This window comes from Ambystoma mexicanum, chromosome 1q (genome assembly GCF_040938575.1).
Source record: "Ambystoma mexicanum isolate Mex_15411 chromosome 1q, UKY_AmexF1_1, whole genome shotgun sequence".
NCBI lineage: Eukaryota > Metazoa > Chordata > Amphibia > Caudata > Ambystomatidae > Ambystoma > Ambystoma mexicanum.
The window spans coordinates 1,324,382,978-1,324,399,114 of record NC_090922.1 but is presented as its reverse complement, the minus strand read 5'-3'; positions in this window follow the sequence as shown (position 1 = coordinate 1,324,399,114).

Here is a 16,137-nt window from a genome sequence, read left to right as displayed (position 1 = left end):
TGGGGGACCGGGTCTATCTATACAATTTCCAAAGGAACTAGGCCAAACAGCGAAAATTTTTGCCTACATGGAAGGGACCCTTTGAAATTATAGACAAAATCTCCCCTGTGGCCTACAAAATCCACATCCCCAAAGGTCCTTTGGCAGCGGGGGAAGACAAGTGGGTCCACATAAACCAGTTGAAATGTTGCCATCCCAGGCACACTCTGCAACAACTGGAGGAATCCTCTGGAATCCTAGCGGGTACTGTCTCAGACTAATTCAGTTCCAACCATAAAACATACCACATCTAGTCTCTAAAATATTGTGATTTGCATGAAACTGTCTCTTAGTTATACTGTTTTTTTTTTAAAAATAAGAATGTAATGTTTCGTTATGATGAAATGCATATGCTGCCCCACTATCTCAACAGTGGTGGAAAGACGTCTATGAGTAGGTATTGCCGCTCTTCCTTTGTCGTCCTAGGAGAAAGAAAACCTGGAGACCGGCCAAGGAGGATGATCCGGAGACTGGGAGGATGACGCAAGGGGGCCCAGGGTACCGCCCAATATTCCCATCAGGACCGGCGAGGAGAACCGATCGATCCGACCGGATGGAGGGAAAGATGCTGAACTGTGCCATTTGCAGAATTGGAAGAAGATTATGCGGACAGACCAGTGCGTGGGTCAAAACCCTTGTGCACCCGACTCCCCATCGACTCAAATTCAAAGGGCAGTCACGTGGGGGGATTTGTTGGGGGTCCTGATGGCCGAAAAAGCCCACGTGTGCGCCAGAATCTATGAAAACCGGCCAGTTGTGCACACTAAAATGGTTGCCTAACTTGCCACCCACCAATGCAAGCAGGATGGGCCGGGGTGCCATGAGTGAAATGTGTGCCAAAGGAAAAACAAACTTTAAAATCACCTTTTGTTTCTCTGAATGCCAGCTCAAAATGCCTATTTGCCACACATCCAAAAATCTCACTGAACACCAGCGGACATCTGGCAGAATAAAGTCTTGTGGGCATACAAAATCTGGAAAGAGGATGAGCCTAAAACAATGTTCATCACAAGACTGGTTGAGCTGTGGATTTCAGCAGTTTAAATAAATTTGGACTGAAAGACACTAAAAATCTAAATATTTAAAAGAAATGGGTGACCTACTATTGAGTGTCACATAGGCTGCAATTGTTAAATGTCATAGTTTTAAACTTAGAATCAGCATTCTAGCTGCATATGTAAAAAATTGTTAGTTATTTGAATGCAGAAAACTGGGGAACAGAAATGACATGTGGCTAAAAACTGGCTTAAAGAGATTCCAATTTTGCCTGGCAACTACCCCCATCAGGAGTGAAACTTGATTCACAAGTAACTTCCCAGGCCTGGCTGTTTCCTGCTGGCCACACTAAGGATATGCCATCTCTCTGATAATTGAATTAAGGGGAGCCCCCACAGAATACAGGAGCTCTGAACAATCCAACCCCCTTCACCCAGGCAGATGGTTTATTGCAGATGTCGTAAAACAGCTTCCTCTTGGCAGAAGCTGGGAGGGGCAGGGTCTCTGAGCTTGGCAGAAACTGGAAAGACTGGTTTCTGTACCATGTGACCTGAAAAAACCACACCCCTTTGGGGCCAGAACATAACTCTAAAAAGATGAATAACTCATAGTACGGACTTGTGAAAATTATTTAAATGACACCATAATTCTTGTGATTTTTCTGCCCACATTTTAAGAGGTTTTTAGAACCGGTGGCATGATCTGGGGGCAAGCTAGCAGTTAAGAGGGTATTACTTAAAATGTATGCATGTTAAAAATCTGACACTTCATCAATTAATGTCCATACTCCTTGCGCACATGTGTGTAAATTTGGGGTAATGTCCGGTATTGCAAACCAGTTAAAAAGTGCAAAATATTGCCATTTCTGAATGCAAGCTCTCAGGAAGAGCAGATTTGGACAGGGTATACCTCCTGTAATGCATGATGGGTGCATATGATTTTAAAACAATATGTACCTCTGCAAATATGTATTTGGTTCAAATCTAGATTTGTGTGCAAGTTGACAGGAGGAGTGGACTTTCTGCAGGCTGTAAAATGACATCACTCTGACACAACTTAGCTCCCCCAATCAGGGGAGAAATGAAAGCTTGGCCAATGATAAGTGGAGAGGGGTAGGGTCTAGTGATGCTGCACACACACCCATTTTAAAAACAGATAAAAGCAGACAGACAGGACAGATAGGGAGATTCATTTCCATCTGCTGCGGGACGCTCTGCCGGAAAATCCATACTTTACCTCCATCAATCTCTAGAGAAAGCTGTACAGAAAGATCCAGACTTTAAATCCATCAATCTCCAGAATCCAGAGAGAGAGCAGACCCAGACCAGACCGCTGTTAGCAGAACCAGAGAGAGATGACCCAGATCACTGTGAAGTGCCAAGACCAGACCAGAGTCCAGTCTAAAACCTGACCAGATCTGTGGCGAGGCCCATTCTATTTCAAAAATATATTGTGAGTACGTAGCAAAACTGTGCAGAACCCAATCTCTCACTTAAAATAATCTAACGCAAGCTATTTTAACTTGAGTAAAGCTATCACTTGTCCTTTTCTAGTTGCTAGCTGTCACTTGTCTTTTTGAACTTTAAAATTTCAAATCTGAAAAACGACCTTTATTTAATCGCTCATATCCCCGTGACCGTTTGTCCTAGAGACTTGCAGTAACTTTCATCTGGAAGCTGAGATCCTAGGCTGTCCTAGGACCCCAAAACGCTAGTCCTTGTAGTTCCTCTGTAATCGCGAAAAACGCACTCTCGAATTTTGCCGCGATTTGCAAATTTCTCAACGTGTGAAAACAGCAGTTTTCTTGCTTTCATTTGCCAAAAATTCGCTTAACCTGCTAGTTACTCCTAGATCCTTGCTAAAGTGAGCCTGAACTCATCCCAAGTATATTTCACTCACCCTGAACCTCCTAGAGGGAATTAAAAGCATTTTAGTATATTTTTCACTTCATTGCCAGCACATATAAAAGCATTTTGGGCCTGTGTTTAAAACTCCGATCTGTAGTCTAAGCTTGCTGGGGTGAACTGAATTACATTTGATTGCATTTCTGAGAACTGTGTGCTTTCCTTCCATTTCCTTGCATTGCATAAAGGGGGGGAGGGGATTGCCAGAGAAAAGTGATTACATTGTTTTGTTGAAATCATATTGAGTATTTTCTGTATTGCATTTTTCATTCAACATTACATCCATCTGAACTTATATGAAGTATTCTCTACCACCTTATTCTTCCGTTCCTATTCACAAGTGTGCTAGTGCCAGACTATCCATTATTGATTACTGATCAGATTAAGTGTGATATACAATTATTAATTTATTATAAAGTGTGATATATATATATATATATATTGTTTAAATTATCAAATAAACCTTTTAACTTGCAAAACAGAACTACTTCTTGGCTCAGTGGGGTCAGGGGGATTCCAAGGGAGGGGTGTTATATAGGGGTAGTCATCCAGAACGCATGAACTGGACATAAAGATAGTTCAATAAGGGTTTCCATTCAGTATCCCAGACTAGACATTGACTTAGCTGTAGTGTTGAATTGAATCCTCTTACAGCATTGGCGGTTTTGACACAGGAACAAGGTGGAAGGAATAGGCCGTGCGGCTATTTTTCTTGCACGCTGGACCCTGTAGCGTGTGCACTACCACGATGTTTGCGATCCGTCGCAGCGGCTGCTGCATCAGTGAAACAAACGGAAGGAATGGTATTGGGGCACACTTTAATTCTGATGGTGCCACATGCTATAGACGTTCTATTAAATAGGACGCAGACACAACAACTCACCTCAGCTAGACTGACAAGATATGAGCTCATCTTGTTTGCACCCCACATCCAAATTATGAGGTGCAGCGCATTGAATCCTGCAGAATTAATGCCAATTCCCATAGCAGAAATTGGTGACAACGAATCACCACCCCATGAATGTTTAATGATCATTGAAGAAGAAACAAAGGGAAGGATTGATTTGAGCGATATCCCTCAAAAAGAGCCAGATGGGGAGTTATTTTGCGATGGCTCTTGTTTTAAATTACCTGATGGCACATCAACGGCTGCATACGCAATTACTACCCTAAAGAGAGTTGTAGCGAGCAGAAGGATCCCCTACAATTCGGCACAAGCCGCAGAAATAATAGCACTGACCCGAGCCTGTGAACTCTCTGAGAATCTGAATGTAAATATTTATACTGACAGCCAGTACGCCTTTGGCGTGGTTCACAATTTTGGCCGACTTTGGGCTGAGAGGGGTTTCTTGACATCACATGGAGCCAGGATTCAGCATGGCCCTTTGATTGTGCGATTGTTGTCTGCGCTCACGTTTCCAAAACGCCTAGCTAAAGTAAAGTGCGAGGCGCATAAGAAAGTAATATGCAGAGTGGGAGAGGGAAACGCGTTTGCAGACAGGATTGCGAAGCAAACAGCCATAGATTTGGGGAATAAAATGATGACAGTACAGACTGAGGAAGTACCTTGTATGATAGAGAATGGAGTTGCCACAGTCAAAGAAATGCAGGTTGAGGCCACGACCGAAGAGATTCAGGGGTGGGCTAGGGGCTCTGCTGAGTTAGATTTGGAAGGATGTTGGGTGGACAAGGAAACAAAGAACTGGATGTTGCCAAATTGTTACGTAACTGCAATGGTTATAATGGCGCATAGCCCTACCCACATTTGCGCAAAGAAAATGGTACAGCATTTATCCACAGTATGGAAGAATGAACACATAAAAAAGAATGCAGAAAGGCTAGTGCAGAATTGTATCACGTGCCTGCAACACAATGTAGGAAAGGGAACCGTGTCTCCAGCAGGTAGTTTAGGCCCACCCTCTATGCCGTTTGAGGTGGTCCATTTTGATTTCATAGAAATGGAAAGGTGCCAGAACTACAAGTACGTGTTAGTGGTAATCTGTGCATTCAGCAAGTGGGTGGAGGCATAGCCTTTAAAAGACTGTACTGCCATGTCCACAGCAAACGTAATGCTGAAGGAGTATTTCTCCCGGTTTGGGTTGGCTCGTGTCCTGTGGTCAGACAACGGCCCCCACTTTGCGGGTGCAGTAGTGCTACAGATCTGTGCAGGTCTGCAAATAGAGAAGCGATTCCACAGTTCCAGGCATCCCAGTTCTGCTGGGCTTGTGGAGAGACACAACGGAATCATGAAGTCAAATATAGCGAAAATTTGCGCTGGGAGCAAGTTGAGTTGGGTGGTGCATTACCCCTAGCGCTGTTGTGTATGCGCACATCTGTGCAGGCTAAGACTGGGTTCTCCCCTTATGAGATTATAATGGGGAGACCACCAAATGTATGGTGCGCACCGCAGCCTAGAAAATTATGTGAGGTTGAGCATCCTATGTTAAGCACTTACTGTGGACTTTTAATACAAAAGTTGCGTTTGATTCATCAGCAGGTGCAGGCGGCTTTGCTCATGCGATATACTGACCAGGACTCTCACTGGAGCCTGGGAGCTGGGTGCTAATCAAGAACTTTGAACGGAAGGCAGCACTAGCACCCAGGTGGCGTGGCCACTATCAAGTACTTTTGGCAACACAGACGGCCATCCGAGTGGACGGACGTAAGGCATGGATCCATGCTACCCATGCCAAAAGGTTTCCAGCGTCACTGAAAACTTTGCCTGATCCAGACGATGAGAAAAAGACAACGGTCTCGGAAACGAAAGAAACTATTGCCAGTCCAGTGCCACAGCATCAGCCTGAGCGAGAAGTGAAAGTTGAAACAAAGCGCAAACGAGAAGTGAAACTCGAAACAGAGTTTGAGGAGGCTGCCAGTAAGGGGGAAGGGCGAAAAAGTGCCCCAACGTTGCTCAGCAGAAACAACATCACTGCCGAGCGACACAAACCCTTCATTGCAAACACAAGCAGAAACAACGCGTGTACCCCTTTGGCGCCCACCAGTTCTCGCAAATGCACCAAAGCCAGAGAAAGAAACTACATCATTGCCGCGACGCCCATCGCTGCCCATCATTGTGCCACAGGCTGACACTGAGCCTGACACTGGAGATACAAGGGCACTATTCACGGATCATACAATAGCAGGAGTGAATCGATATAATCTGCGGCCTCGACAGGCAAAGTGATCCACAGATCTTTGGTGCTTTTCTTTTTGTCCTTTGGTTCTACTCACGGATGGAATAGGAACCAGGGGCGTAGAGGAGAGAAGGTGAGAATTGCGCAAGTCGGACAATTCAAAACTCACGGCTCCTCGGTGCGCTTATAGAGTACCTGTGTCCTAAACCAGAGCGGGACAAGCTGGATGCACATAGTACTCTATCAATAAAGAACTGTTCAGAAATCGTCTGAGCAGTGGGAGAAAGAACAACTAATCTTGCTCGGGAGTGGATAAATGATCCAGGCTGTGAAAAGGCTGGGAGAATTGAACTATGACATTTTTCGTTGAACTTTTCTGGCATCAAGAACGAGAGACATTCACGACGAACTTCGTCAGCAAGAAGAAGGACGATGAAGAACAAGTCAAGACCGGTTTCAGCCTCCTCCTGCACCCCTGCTGAAAAGATAATAGATTTAGAGATTATAAATTTAGGGAAAAAGCATGATGAGAAGAATAAGGTACTAATTTGGACATTGGTCTTATGTTTCTTAAGTATGACAGTACCAACAATAACAGCTATTACATTATGGTTCCGGGAGTACGTACACCCATTAGAAACACTTTTGCAAAAAACAGCTACTGAAAGCCCGGTTCATGTAATTACTGGTACTTTGTCCCCAATGGAAAAAGACATAGAGAAGGTTACGACAACAATACATTGTTGCTCATCATGAACATGACCCATGCAGTGTTAAAGAAAAAATATTGCTGGGTTTGCGCCCATTTACCACAGCATGGTGGGAAAGGGATAGGATGGTATGCACAACCATTGCCATTAATTTATTCCTGTGAAGTAACGTTAAGTGCAATGTTCTTTGGGAAATGGAACAAGAGTAATACGGGTCAGCATGAATTTGAGGAAGTAATCATGAGACCTGTGGGTTGTTCCATATTCCAAAAAGCTTGCGTATTTGCACTAGAACCCGTGAGAAAGAATACACGAAAAATAACAAGACTAGATAGATTACATAGGCAGAATAGACCAACCCAGCCAGCAGAAAGAGCATCAGTAATGACATTTCGGATGAGGGATGAATGGAACAAAGATGCTGTGCCCCCTGCCTATGCAGTGGATCACAGCCTCAAAACTGTTCCCCTATGTGTACAGAAAAAGGGTTCCTATAAAGTAGGAACGTTTAGTAACTGCCTGAACACAGTGGTTTTAAAACATGAAATAGAACCCGTGTACGTGGGTGACCCTGTTTATTTTATATGTGGAGAAAAAGAATATCCATGGTTACCTAGGAACTGGGGAGGTACATGCTAAATATGTCTACTGTTTCCAGGAGTGTTCCTCTTGGAGACAGCAGAAGTAGCCAGACGAACAAAAGGTAGAACTCGAAGGAGTAGTGAGGATGGAATGATAGCAATGGATATAGCCAAATCATTTATACCGTTCTTGTCCCAAATAGAAAACTCTTACAATATAAGAAAACTGTCTGGAAAATTACAAAAAACAATAGATTCCACAACGGATATTTTATTGAATATGACGTTAGAAGAAAAAAGAATAAGACTGATGGCACTTCAAAACAGGATGGCTCTCGATATAATATTAGTTGATCGTGGGGGAGTTTGCAAGCTCGTAAAAACTGCATGCTGTGTGTATATCGATGATTACTCCCCTACGATATTTAAAGCGATCCGGAAATTACATGTCATAAGTTCCACACTCTCTACTGAAGCAGGGGGTTGGGGGATAGAATCCTGGTTATGGGGATTATTGCGGTCTTGGGGATGGAAGTTAATTTCAATACTAATGATGGTACTTGGGATATTCATAACATGCTGTTGTTGCATACAATGCTTACCAATTATATGCACTGAAATAACTGATGGATGTACTAAGGGATGTATGCACATGGTGTTGAGAGGAAAACAAACGCATGGCTGGAATTACAGAGACACTGAGGAAACAAAAATAGTAAAACAATTCATGGCGATAGACATTAATGATGGAGATGATCCAGATGCAGATACCCCAGACTCCTCCTCAGAAGAGGAGGATACAATGAATAAATAAGACGTTTGCCACAATGCCAAAAGGAGGGTTTGTCAATCTGGAAAAATGAATACCCTTCATTTGAATGATAGAAGTAACTTGATGACCGTGGGCCAACCGTTTTATGCACCGATTTATAGAAATATAGACTGTTATGCTTGACCAACAAGCGGCCATTTTAAATGTAGCAGAATCACCATTTTTGCTTGTTAACGATTGCTCATTGCTTTCTGTCTAAAAACTGCTTTGCTGCTTGCAATTCTTGCGGATTCTGCTTACTCTGCTCAACTGTTAACATTGTTGTCTGAATATGAAAGGACAAGGTTGCGGGACTGAAGAGTTTGCTGAACTCCTCATGAGTAGCCCAGAAAGGAATGCCCTTACTCCCTCTCTGTAGCCTTCGGAAGAAGCTGCAGGGCATTTAATCACTTCGCAGCTGCCACAATGCTCGTACAATGGTAGAATATGTTAGAATAATACAGTTAAAAGCTTGAATTATGCTTCTCTTACGGCCCCCCTTCGCAAAACCCCTTAGTACGTGTCGGCTCCCAGTACACGAATAGTACCTCATAGATAGTAAAGCTTGGAATGTGGCTCTTCCCCTGTGTACAGATTGCTTCCAAGAACAGAACCACTGTGTTCTAAAAGATGCCTCCGCACTTTCTAAATTGCACATTGATACTAGAATAGACATCGAAAGCATTATGATCGTCATACTCGTCTGATATGTCCATCGTCATCCCGAGTTCAAAGGAGGGGTTTTGAACATGACTTTGCTGATTGTATGATATGCATTTTGTATATATGTAACTGATGTACGTGATTCGCTCTCTTGCGTCCCTCGAGGACTAGGAAACTCACGTTGCGGGGCGTGAGATCAGAATTGGCCAATTAATACTATCTTTTGCTTGCAATAAACCCTAGCATTGGGAATTTGAAACATAGCACGAGGGACCCCTACGGGCCCCTTTCAAGAGAGGCGGTGGAGAGAAAGGACACAAGTTGTACCTGGGATGGCCGGACCAGGAGAAATGAGGTCAACCACTCCAGGGCCGGATCTGTGATGCTCAGGTTCTCACAGAGACGATTGATCGTGATTGACCATGTCAAAAGCAGAGGAAAGGTCAAGGAGGATGAGGACAGAAGGACGGTTAGAATCAAGATTAGAGAGCACATCTTCACTGATGTTCAGGAGGGCAGTTTCCATGCCTCTAGCTGCTCTGAAGCCGAACTGATGGTCATGGAGACAACCAGCAGATTCAGTGTGGAGAGTAAGCTGGGAGATGGCCTGCTTTTCCAGGAGTTTGCCAAGGAAAGGAGTGATTGAGATCAGGTCATAGTTTGCCAGACAGGTAGGATAAGCAGAAGACTTTTTAAGGAGGGGGTGCACAAGGGAGTGCTTGGGACAGAGGGGAAAGATCCAGTGGCAAAAGAGTGATTGCAGAAATTGACCAAGGCTGTTGCGAGGGTGTCAATGTGGTCCTTGATGGTTCTGGAGGAGCAAGGGAGCACCTCTTTGGATGCCAATTTAATAGATCGGACTTGTCTAGAAACATTGTCAGGTGTTGTCAGAGAGCAAGAGGAGAAAGGAGGAGGAGAGGGAGAGGCGGCCAGAGGGGGGCTGAGAAAGATAGAGGGAGAGTAAGAGTAGAGCGAGAGCGAGACAGGATGTCCTGAGTTTTAGTGGTGAAGTGAGCAGCCAGTGTGCAACGAAGTGGACAAACTACCCTCTATCCATGATCGGTGTGCTTGAACCAGTACATGTGTGCACAAGACTCCACTACTCCAATAGATATGCTTGCATTCACTACACATATACACTCATCTCCTCGGGTCCCACTATCAATGTACTCGCACCCAGTGTATATACACATACAACATGTTCGCCACCACTGTATCTTTACCTAGTGGGTGGGTGCACACACCATTCTTGGTCGCACTTTACTTGTACATGTCCTGCCATCACTGTTCTTTCACCAAGCACATATTCGGTAGTGGCTGGGGAATTCTTTAACTGTCGGGGTGTAAATATTGGTTCCAGATATACCACATCGACCAAGCATAGCGATGGAGCCCACAACAATCCACAAGGTTTTGGGGGTGATCTACCCTGCAAATCTTTTTCTAAATAATGGGTTTAAATGGTGCATTTTAGAGCACACCTTGTAGAGGAATTGGGTAAAAAGCCAAACAGTTGGCAATTGGTTGTGTCGGGTAACTTGTGTAAAAATCCAATAGATGCAAATCACCAAAGGTGCACAGGAGCATTTCCCCAACAAATTTTCATGATGCCTTGTCCCACAATATGTGCCAGTATAAAACATTTTCGCATTGGCTGTGGCCATGCATTCCCATGCTGTCTGCACCGTTATACCCTTGTATTCCCATTTAAGAGCTTTGCGCAAAATGCCAGTAATGATACTATAAGAAAACATGTCTCTGTTTGTTCTGCCAATATAAGGCAGTATCCCCACGTAAGAGAATACTCCATTTGGCTTTACCATTAAAATGCATGCCAAAGCATGAAAACATGTCCAAACTGGCTGCACTAAAATGCCAGTCGAGCTACATAATAGTAATTATCCTGCTTGCTTTATCAAAGTTGCCCAATACAAAATGTCATACCACAATAAGAAATTACTAGAGTGGCTGCATTGAAATGCCAGTCTAGCTACACAATAACATTTATGCTTTCTTTATCAAAGATGCCGAATACAAAATGTCATCCCAGAGAACGAATACCACGGATCATGCCTGCTTTATCAAAGCTGTCCAATATAAAATGTCATAGCACCATAAGGAATGACTAGACTGGCTGCATTAGAATACCAGTCTAGCTACATAACAAGATGCTTGCTTTATCAAGCATGCCCAGCAAAACATGTCATGCCTGCTTCTAAGGGGCGCCAGCGCTTTGCACTCAGACAAAATCACATGAATGATTAATGTGATTATGTGTGAGGTGCTAGGGGGCCCAGGGGGCAGATGCGTGTCAGGAGCTGGTGTCCCAGGGTACCGCCATGGCATAATGCGCAGTAAAAACTGCCATGCCTGCCCTCTGAGGCCCTGAGTGCCTCACAGGCCCACATTAAGTCTGTGCGTGCGAGGTGCTGGGGGGCATCCCTTCCACCATTGCCCTCCAGTGCCTCACATGCACAGATAATCAATTATGTGCACATGCAAGGGTCAGGCATGACATTGCATGTGAGGACTGGTCTGGGCTGGCATTCTTTGCTGGGAATACCCAGTAAAAATGACATGCCTGCCCTCTGTGCCACAGTGCCTCACACTCACACAATGAATGTGATTGTGTGTATGCAAGGCGTTGGTTGGCACAGACGTCAGGCATGTTTTTTTTTACTGGACATCTATTACAGACGCACAGTAATAAAAATGACATGCCTGTCCCCAGGGTCCCTAGCTCCTCACACGTGCACACAATCAAAGTGGTTATGTGTGTATGACAGTCTAGTAATACATACCATGCCTTCCCCCTGGGCACTCCAGCACCCTGCATACACACATAGTCACTTTGATTGTGTGAGTGTGTTTGGCGGCACATGGGCAGACATGGTTTTTATGACTAGACATCTATAATAGATGTCCAGTAAAAAATGTCACCCCTGTTCGCTGGGCCCAACATCACTAAATACACGCATACAATCAAAGTGATTATGTGTGTATGCAAGACGCTGGGGGGCAAACAGGGGCAGGTAAGGTATTTTTAACTAGACATCTATCATAGATGTCCAGTAAAAAATACCATCCCTGTCCCCTGGACCCCACAGCACTTCAGAAGGAGAGAAGATTTTGGCAGTTGGGGAGAGGAATTGTGTAACAAAGGCATTTTTAAAATGCCTTTGTTGTACACCCCTCCTTCCCCTACTCACCAAAATAAACCCCTCACATAAGCAAACAAAAAAACACACACACAAACACACACACATTAACACAACCTTCCCACAGCAAGCATTCTCTCATTTACTTAAGCACGCATCATCATGCACTCACTCATAACACAAGCATACCCGCATCCATACACACAGTTAAATAATAAATAAATGAACATACACACACATTTACACAATATACACACAGCAAGCTCTCGCTCATTCACACAAGAACCCATCTTCGTGCATTCACTGTGTGGGAGAAACGAATTTGCATGTGTATTTGCAAGTTAAAGCAGATTAACTGTAAAACATGTATCCCTGATAACATAAATCTGTCAGACAAAAAGACATGGTACTTGTTGACAAAAGTAAGGTATATCATGTTTTGGCTGCAAAATACCAGCAGACATTTGAAAAGAAATGCCCACTTTATTTTCGTGAAAACGTTTCTGTAGGCCCGAGGCAAACCTTGTGCTTGCTGTGGGACACATGGCACAAAGAATTCCCCAACGGAAGGCCTGGTTTTCATCCATCAGCTATTTTACAACAACAATAAAATAAAAAGTAGCTTGACTGAAAGGTGTGGAAATCAAGTGTCCTTAAGACTTGTCATGATTTATTACGCCAGCTAGGGAACTCCTTCCCCTACAATGGATGTCGCGCAGAATAAAATGCTTTTTATTTTTAATATACTACAGATTCTTTTTGAGTAGGCCACCAACCTGTTTCGCACCCAACCTCCACAAACACCCCATGACAGAATGGACTAGGAACCAGGCCGGTGTGTATCCATAAAATATTTATTATTTAACGAAAAGGGAAATCAACCAATTGAACAGCCACTAATGTTGTGGCAACACAAAAAGCAATACATCTCTACAAAACAACCATGTTAAGATATACTATTACAGTTTATTCGGGTTTTTTAATAGCAGAACAGAAAAAGAACAATTGACCACAAAGTTATAGCACCAACAGTTAAGCACTCCCCCCTGCAACAATGGAAAAATGGGTTTTCAATGATTTAATATTACTGCTTTGGGACAGCCCACAAGGGTACTTTGGGCTGCTTACATTAGAGGACAAATTGGGCTTTAAAACAGACTAGCTAGCACACTTAGGAAATTCGATTTGAACACAGGCAGCACATGAGAAAGAAAATTAAAAAAAAATAAGTGGAATGCAATTCAGAATCCGTGATGAGGGTGTAGGAGGGGAAGAGAAATAAACTAGGGACAACAATTTTTCCAATGTTAAAATACATTTTTAGAAAAACGAAAAGACAAATCACACTCATTTTTCTGTGAAGTGACAGTCAAGCTCTGACCAATGAAAAATGACGGAAATGCAACTCGATATCCACACCCTGAATCGGATAGAGGAAGGGGAATACTCTAGGAAAAATGCTTTTTAACCTCTTAAATAAGAGAGTTTCTCGTCCTTGACATTACATGTGTAGTGCCAAGGACGAGATAGTGTGTCCTTTTTGGCATTCTGTTTTGTGCAATCCTGTTAAGCAGGGAACGCACAAACTAAAATCCAATACCCGGGCTATGTGAGGAGGAGGTTCTGCCTCACGGCCCAGGGGTGGGATTACTTTCAGTTTCACATCAGCGGGTGTATGCATGCTGACATGAAACTGAAATGTAATTTTCACACCTTTCACCCCCTCTCCTCCTTCCAATGTCAACTTTTTTGACAACTTTTTTGAAGCATTGCTGGGCGCGCTCGATCCGCGCCCAGCAATGCCCACTAGACCACCAGGAATCTGTTTCTGAAGTGGGGAGGGAGAGGGGCTGCATACAATGTAAGCAGCCCCTCTCCCTCCCGGCCCCCAAAGCATGGGGCCAATACCCTGGGGGCAGATAGGTGATCATCTGCCCCCAGGAAAAGGTGCAAACAAAAATAAAAATAAAAATAAAAAAATAAATAAAAAATAAACAGAGTTTTGGGTGGGGGTGGGGGCCACTAGGCACCAGGAATTTTTTGGTAAATGAAAGGGGGTGGCCCTCTAACCCCCACCCTAAGTGGATGGGGGAACCTCATGTAGCCCTCCCAGGGGGCAGATGTCTGCCCTCAGGAAGGGCTACATGAGATGCCCCCCATTCATTTGGGGTTGGGGGAGAGGGCTGCCAGAATTGTTAGTGCAGACCCTCTCCCCCCAAGCATGGGGCTGCGGGTTTGGGCCCCCCTGGTGACAGATGGGAGCCCATCTGCCCCTAGGGAAGGGGCCCAAACAAAACAGGAAAACCAAAAAAAAACAATTTTGTTTTGAGGGAAGGGGGTTGGGGTCCACTAGACCATCAGGATCTTTTTTGTGATGAAAGGGGGGTGGCTCTCTCCCGCCCACCCCAAGTACATGGGGGTACCTCATGTAGCCCTCACTGGGGGCAGATATCTGCCCCTGGGAAGGAGCATCTGCCCTCAACGAGGGCTACATGAGATGCCCCCCAATCCATTTTGGATTGAAAATGTTGAAATGTTGGTGCCGGACCCACCCAAGCAGGGCTGCAGGTTTAGGCCCCCCTGGACAGATAGATGCCCATATGTTTCTAGGGAAGTTGTCCCAAACAAAAAAACAACAACAAAATAATGATTTCTGGTGGGGGTGAGGGGGATCCAAGGGCAACCAGGCGTTTTTTATTATCATGAAAGGGGGTGGCCCTCTCCCCCCCCACCCTAAGTGGATGGGGGTCACATCATGTAGCCCTCCCTGGGGGCAGGTTTGTGCCCCTATCTGCCCCCACTGAGCACTCACGAGGTGCCCACCCATCCATTTGGGGTGGGGGAGAGGGCCACCATCAATCTTGCCACAGGCCCCCCAAGTCGGGGGCAGTATGTTGTCCCCACCCTGGGGGCAAATAGGCACACTAATGTGCCCATATGCCACTAGGAAAGGTGCAAATATATATATATATACTTGTTTTTTGGTGGGTGTGGGTGGGAGGCACTAAACCACCATGGATGTTTTTAGTAGAAAGGTGGGTGGCCCTCTCCCCCACCCCAAATGGGTGGGGCAATCTCATATAGCCCTCCATGGGGGTAGATTGCTAGTGCAATCTGCCCCTAGGAAGGAATACATGAGATGCCCCCACATCCATTTGGGGTGGGGGGCAGAGGGCCACCAGTAAACATTGGAATCCCCCCTCCCCCAATGCATGGGGCAGTACGTCTTGCCCACCCTGGACACATGGGCACACAAATGTGCCAATCTGCCCCTAGGAAAGGGGCAAAAAAAAAAGAAAAGTACAAAAAAAGAAACTTGTTTTGGGTCGGTGTGGGGGGGCCACTTAACCACCATGGATGTTTTTAGTGGAAAGGGAGTTGCCCTCTCCCCCCCACCCCAAATGGATGGAGCGCATCTCATGTAGTCCTCCCTGGGGGAAGATTGCTAGTGCAATCTGCCCCTAGGAAGGAGTAAATGAGGTGCCCCCTCAGCCATTTGGGGTGGGGGGCGAGGGCCACCAGAAAACATTGGAATGGCCCCCCAATGCCTGAAGCAGTATGTTTTGCCCACCCAGGAGGCAGGTGGGCACACTAATTTGCCCATCTACCACTAGGAAAGGGGCAAAATAAAAAGAAAATTAAAAAAACATATTAACAACTTGTTTTGGGTGGGTATGGGGGGGCCACTAAACCACCATGGATGTTTTTAGTGGAAAGGGGGTGCCCACAGGTGTCTTCTTTTCGGACGTGCATGGGGTTGCCTATTTTCCTTGGTGGCTGCAACACCCCAGGCCCAAATCTGTTGGTTGTCCACACAAGCAAAACTCCTCAAAATCTGCTCTGCCGAAAGACTTGGGGTTACCAGTGGTTTAGCCTTTTCCCTTTGCGCCCAGGTAGGTGCACCTACAAATGTGAGGTACTGTTTTTGTCGGGACACCTGTGGAAACTCGTGACGGTAGGACATGTGGTATTGGTGGTGTGTTTTGGTGGGTGGGCAGAGTAAAATGTCTGACAATTGTGTTTTTTTTGCTAGATTTCAGACTTTGCCAGGGTTTGTGGGTATTAAATTTGGAGGTGATTCACGCAAGTCAGACCTCTGTGGATTCCCACGGGTGTCTTCTTTTCTGAAATGCTTGGGGCT